Raw genomic sequence first — 7,285 nt, 5'->3', positions numbered from 1 at the left:
ATTTGGATCTGCAGGATAGCAGGATCCGGCACCTCAATCCGTGCTCTCCTGAGGTTTAGGCAAATTGACGAGACTTCAGGTGGCTTGTCCACATATGGAGATGCAATTTAAAATCACCTGGCTTCTGCTGTCCTCTGGAGGAGGGCGGGTGGGCCAGCTCTGAGTAGTAACTGCTTTAGTCACAAGCAGAGGAGATGGCCCTGGAGGACAGAGGCAGAAAAGATCCTCTCCAAGGGTCAGCTCACAGAAGAGGCAAGAGAGCTGGAGAAATGGGAGAAGTCTTCGATCTAAGGAACAATCTCTCTCCAGTCTGGGCACTGCTGTGGCCAACAGAACAAAGAGCCTTGGTCATCCTGAGGGTGTCCCCAGAATCACTCATATTGCCCAGGTTGATTGCATGCCCTTTCCAGCCTCACAGGGGCAGAACACCTTGATTTCTACCCTTCTGGGGGTATATACAAGCGAAAGAGGTTTCCCTAAAAGGAAATCAAGGAACAGTCTCAGGCTTTGAGAGATGCTGAGGAACATCAAGGCTGACCAACACACAGGATATTTATAATCACACCCATTTTACCGATGAGGGAAGTAAGATCCAGAGAAGGTTAAATCATTTTGCCATGACCGCACACGTGTGAGAAAGAATTAAAATTCTAGCTCTGCTCCTTGAGTCCTAAGCTCGTCCCACTCACGGCTCCAAAGTCCCCAAAGACCATGAGAAGGGCACAGGGGACGAATTCTTTGCCTGACATTTCCTTTGGTATACTGGTCATCTGAAAGCTGCAGCTTCTCAGAATGTCCGTGTTTTCTCAGCCCAGATGGAAATTAAGGCCATGAGCAAGCTTAGGATGTGCCGCTGTGCTCCAGGATGCTGCTGAAGGCATTGTCTTATTACAGGCTGGGGACGCAATCCCTCAATTTGTGTGGTTGGAATACGTGCCTGTGAAGGGCAAATTAAGATGGCCCTGGTGAGACTAATCACATAATAAATGGCAGTCGCACTCCCAAGAGCCCAGCTTCATGGAGAAGTGACCCTGCATGCTGTTAAGGAGCCCCGGATAGGCACGCCTGTGCACACCTGCCTTTATGCCCATCCTTCTCCCAAGAGGAAATGGGGAAGCTGAGGGTGGCAGGAAATTGGGTACCAAATAGGGTGCTTTGGCATAATGAAATGAGCTTGTTTGTCTCCTGAAGAGCCCAATTGAGCACACTTGGAAGGAAATGTTTTAGATGAAGTCCCACGGTAATCTTGTCATGATGATAATAACTAATGCTTACGCTGTACAGCGGGGCTGGGAACAAGCAGAAAGGGGGAGGGACAGTGTGGGGCAACATTTGTGACATCTTCCATTTGAAAATTACCTTCTGCATGAGAAGCAGGCAGCCTAGAGCTGGCCAGAAAGTGCTTCAGATGAAGAAAGGGCACCAGCTATGCATCCAAGGACAATTTCCTACCAAATCACTCTGGGGAGGGGGGAGAGGGAGAGGGAGAGGGAGAGGGAGAGGGAGAGGGAGAGGGAGAGGGAGAGGGAGAGGGAGGGAGAGAGGGANGGGCGGGGGGGAGGGAGAGAGAGAGAGAGAGAGAGAGAGAGAGAGAGAGAGAGAGAGAGAGAGAGAGCAAGCTACACAGAGCACCATAAAACAAGATATTTATGTGCTTTAATGATTATATGAGAAAAGCATGCCCACTATTTAAAATCAGATAATGGGCCAGAGAAATGGATCAGCGGTAAAGAGCTTGCTGAGTAATCGTTAAGACCTGAGTTAAATCCCCAAACCTCATGTATAAAAGGCTAAGCAGGATGGTGGACACCTGTAATCCTAGTACCAGAGGAAGTGGAAACAGGTGGGTCCCTAGGGCGAGCACTGTCTCTAATCAGTGAGCTCCAGGCCAGTGAGAGCCCAGCTGATAATACCTGAAATAGAATGTTTTAGATATGATCCCCTGGTAATTGTGTTACTATGACAATACTAACACTTAGGCTGTACAGAGGCACTAACTATAAATGGTGGGCAGCAGGATGTCTCAGTGAGTAAAAATGCCCGCTGTCCATCCTGACAGCCTGAGTTCCATCCTTGGGACCCACATGGAGGAGGGAAAGAAACACACACTGTGGTTTGAATTACCATACCCACATCCGTCATAAATGATTGTGATTTTAAAGAGAAACGCTAAGGAACAACACCCAAAGGTGGTCTTTTGCCTCTACTTTCACATCCGTACACACACACGGGCACACATACAGCAAACACATGCACATACACGTGTACACACATACAATCTAATAACATCAACTTGTAGGGTAATTCTGACTCCTATCCCAGCCAAGTGGGGCTTATTTTGCATCTTGTATTTTCACATCAAAATACTTGCTGAGTCATTATGTATTCCCATTCCTTATATTGAATATTCAATATCTCTAATATTGAAATATTTCCTATGTACTGTGGGCCCATCATGCCTGCCCCTGACACAGATTCAAAGGTGGTTGGCAGAACAAGGCAGATTCACACCCCCTCACAGTCACAGACTCCAGCTCTGCTAGTTTTGGGGGATCTCCTGGTTTCTGGTCTTCCTCACACTGGTTTCTCACACCACCTGAATCTGCTTCCACCACCACAACTCCAGGTTTAGTGCCTCTTCTACTTAGTTCACTCCATTGCTGTGATAAACCATGACAAAAGCAATTCAGAGATCAAAGGATTTGTTTCATCTTACATCCCAGGTAAATCACTGAGCAGGAGTTCGAGGCAGGAACCTGGAGGCAAGAACTAAAAAACACACCACTGTAGCATGATAAATAAAAACCCAGAGACAAACATAGGGGTTCAACCTGAAGGTCAGAAAAGCAAAACAGCCAGTCACTGGCTCTTACCTCTACCTCAGAACGAAATGGCGATCCTGCCTCCAGAAAACCTCAGAATGAGACGGTCTGAGGGCTGTCTCCTCCCATTTTATATTTCTCCCTCGTGCTGGGATTAAAGGTGTGTACCACTACGGTCCGGTTTCTGTGGCAAACTACTGTGGCTACTGGGATTAAAGGTGTGTGTCATCACTGCCTGGTCTGTAAGGCTGATAATTGCAGCTGTTTTACTCTCTGAACTTCAGGCAAGCTTTCTTTATTAAAATACAAATGAAATATTACTACACACCACACTGCTTATTGGCTTCTGCTCTCCGGCTTGCTCCATTTGTTTTCATATACAGCTCGGGCCCACCTGCCCAGGAGTGGTACAACCCACAGTGAACTGGTACCTCTACTAGCAATCAAGAAAATGATCCCCAAACAGGCCAATCTGAGAGAGGCAATTCCTCAATTGAGGGCCTGTCTTCCCAGGTGACTCTAGTTTGTGTCAAGACTAACCAGCACAGAACCTGATGGCTCCACCAGTTTTTCATGGGAAGTCCTCTCATGCATTTCAGGTTTTCTGAATATTTGGGGGTAGGACATTACCCCTGTGGCAACCTTCCTGTATCTAGTTTCCACAGGATCCCCGAGAGAGCAGGCTTGCCTAGCCCTGAGCAGAGCAACCAACCTGGAGACCCTTCAAGGATCCACCCACCATATCTGCCCTCCTGAGACCAGCTGTCTTATAAAACTAACAAATCCACCACCTTCTTGACAGACTGTATGCTCCCCTCCTCTACCTCACCCTGGAGCCCTGATCCCCAGTGTAGCTGGATCAGGAGATGGGGCCTTCCAAGAGGTATTATGATTTAAACGAGGACATGCTTGAACAGTCGGTGGTACTGTTTTTGAACTCTGTGGACCCTTTAGGAGGCGGAGCTTCATTTAAACAAGTGGGTTACTTTGGGTGAGGCTAGAAGATTTACAGTCTGGCCCTACTCCTGTCTGTTCTCTGCTTCTTGTCTGTGAAGACAACGTGAAAAACCACCTAGAGGTAGCTAGAGTTCCTGCTGCCCTGTTTTCCCCTCAAACCTGTGAGTCAAAAAAATAAATAAGCCTTCCTTGCTGACAAGTGGCTTCTTGTCAGGTATTTGGTGATAGCATCGAGAAAAACAATTAATACAGGAGGCCATTAAGGTTCAGTGATGCCTTGAGGTCCTAAGGTCCTTCTGGGCTGCCGTAACTAACTCCACAGATGAACTGGTGTCTTTAATAGGAAGAAGAGACCCTGGTTCAGTCCACATCAAAAGGAAAGACCACATGAGAATGAACTAAGAAAGTTCCTTCTGCAAACAGGAAGAGAAATTCGCCAGAAATCAGGCCTGAAGGCCCCTTGGCATTGGCCATCCAATGAGAAGATGCTGAGAAAAATGAAAGGCTGTTTGAACCAACTATCCTGTGGTGTTCTGGCATTTAACACACAGTGCCCACTGTCATTCCATTCTTATTGGTAGTACATGGAAGACATCTTTGGGTCCTTTCTTGTACCAGCTTCCTTATCATTCCTAATGCTTCAACTTAACCATTCCTGAGAGCAAGACTTTTCAGGTAGCAGCAGGATAGAAAGAAAGGGAAACTATGGTGATCTGAGAAAGAATCCCCTCACCTTGGAACCCGATTGAAGTCTCTCCTACCAGCTGAGCACCTCCAACAACACAATTAATGGCCTGGCTGAGTATGCATTAAACCTAGCATCAGGAGGCAGAGGCAGGCAGACCTTTATGAGTTTGAAGCCAGCCTAGTCCACATGCACAATTAATATTTGTTTAAGGTTTTCTTCCCTTCCCAGCTGTGAACCTGAAATCGTTGCAGAATCTCAATAGGAACCTTGTTTACAGTAAAAGGAAATGCCCTGTACATCTCCTGCAACCCTAGTCGCTCTTGGTTTTATTTTACCAGATTATAGCCCTATCCTAGGTGTCTCTGGAGCCTCCCGATAATCTCATTTATTGAAAAAAGATGGAGGAAAAAGTTTCTTAGCAAACTGAGAACTTGGTGCTTGTGCTGATGGTCAAACAGTTAACTATGACTCTTCTTTGATAAGGTTATGCTTCTCAGTGTCCCTTATTCTTTCTCTCCAATGCCTTTCTTTCTATTTTTAATAAGCTCCAATTCTACTTCATACTGGTTGATCCTGAAATTCTTTTTTCTGCAGTGTGGTTAAGGATCCAGTTTTACCTGAATCAGGGTCCCAGGATGTTAAGGGAACTCCTTGGGCTGCTGGCCTGACATTGTGGAGTTGTACCTCTCTATCTTACTGCCGCTGACAGTGTGTGTCCAAATACATGTCTTCTGAGTTCAAGAATCCCTTAGAGTGGTTCTCAGAAGCCTCATAATGCAGTTTCCACATTCTGACACTCTGGGCGGAAAATAATAGCACCTACCCTTGGGTCCTACTGGTCCACCAGCCCCTCTGGGACAAACTCCTTCCCAAACCTATTTTACCTCACAGGAATCTTCTCTAGCTCTGGAGAGACTAGGTCTGAGGAACAAAAACAGATCTGAGGCTTCCAGCCTCTCGCTCTCAGCCCATGCCCCAATCACTGCCATAGGAACTTGTTCTGATAGAGGTCAGGCCTCTGTGATGTGATGATTAGGGATAATAGCACTGAATCAGACACAGGCCTGCTTTTCAGCTGTTTTTCAAATAGGATGGAGAAAACATTGCTATCCCCACCTAGACTGGCTGTTTACAGTCTGCTCCAACTACCACCGTCCTTTCTGGCACCAGCTTCTCAGAAATAGAAAAATTCCTGCTTGCAATTAGAAGGTGAGAGAAAGACCAGAGCTGGTGGCTGAGTTGCAGGCTCCCTAAGGATATGTGCTTCCAACGTCCAGGATCAAGGGTCTGTAAAGCCTTAATAATAATTTTAAAAAGCTCCTGCAACCTTGATGAACACGCCAAGGTCCCTGCCAGAGTCCCTATGACTCGTCATGTGGGTGAGGTGGCTTCCATCACCATCACCGCCCCTTGGGAGGTGGAGAGGAAGTGATCAACAGCTCCCCGCCTCTGTTTCCTCCTCTAAGCCATATTCTGAGTGAGGGTCAGAGTGGACTGGACCTCATCCCCTCAGTCGTCTCCTAAGGCTGAAAGTTGCCTCTAAAAGCCCCCATTCCTCCCCATTCCCAAAGACAGTGACAATGAGCAGCAGGCTTCCTGCTCCTAAGCCTCACTGAAAGCAGTGTGTCTGTGGACTACATTAATCCTCTCCCCACCCACAGGAGGGAACAGAGTGAAGGAAGATGCTCCAGAGCTGAGTCTCTATGCACTGACATAGCATTGGTGTTCCCAGGGTGTCAGAGGGACACCCACAGGATGGGAATATAAGGGTTCCCCCTTATATGCTATTCCAGTCTCACCTGTGTCTGTCTGCCTTTGGGCTGGGTCCTTAATCAGGACAGAGGGCCCTCCTCACACTGGTCCTGTGATCACAGGGGCCACGGCAACACACACACACACACACACACACACACACACACACACACACCCTTATCTGCTGTGGGTCTCAGTGTACCTCTGAAAGAGCTCAAGCCAAACAGAGCAGCCAGGTGAAGGTCCCCAAAATGACTGAGACTATGCCTGCCCCTGTCATACTCAGGAATCTGGGGTAGCCCAAACAAACCCCACATCCCAAAAGCTGCTCCCTCCCCAGCATCCACAGCGCATACAAGACATTTCCATTCTAACTTTCTTCCATCCTTGATGTATCTGCCCTATCCTGTCTGCTCTCTGTTGGGAGCCTGGGGGAGGGGGGCTGTGAAGAGTGAAGAGCCTAGAGATACTGTGTGGCCCCAGAACCTCCACTCAATCTAAAGACTCCAGGTTCAGAATGGCCTCTCTCCAACTCCTTTTCCTCCCCCAGGCTCTGTTGCCCCATCTACACAACAGCAATGACACTTGTCCATGTCTTGAAGGCAGAGGCTGGACCAGGTGACCTTCTGAAGGTATGCCCTATCTCAGGCTTCCTAATGTGCTGATCACAGAGTCGGTTACCACCTTCTAGGTCCCAAGTGGCACCAAGACTAAAGTTAATTCCTCTTCCCATGGCTCCTGGACATGGTTGAGGTCTTTCCTGTCTGTGTCAGTACCCAGGCACTGGAATAGGCCCTTCAGGCTTACCCCCTCCCCTCTATATCTCCCAGCAAGAGAGGTACAGCCCAGCCTACAGGACAGCTGGCCAGTTTCCAGACGAGGGCTGAATCGCAGATACCAGTCCTTCATTACAGCTGCCCTGTGGCCAGCGCTAGCATCTGATAACAGCAGGAAGCTCATCACCTACAGAAACCAGCAGGCAAAGGCATAGCACATGGAAGCCTCATGTTCTAGTCTCCAAAGTTCTCCTAGTCACGGAGGAAGACAGGATGTAGAACTCAGAGGT

The sequence above is a fragment of the Alexandromys fortis genome, unplaced genomic scaffold (genome assembly GCF_014885135.2).
Source record: "Alexandromys fortis isolate MF-2015 unplaced genomic scaffold, M_Fortis_MF-2015_v1.1 scaffold_16, whole genome shotgun sequence".
NCBI classification, from domain to species: Eukaryota; Metazoa; Chordata; class Mammalia; order Rodentia; family Cricetidae; genus Alexandromys; species Alexandromys fortis.
This window is presented reverse-complemented; position numbering follows the sequence as displayed.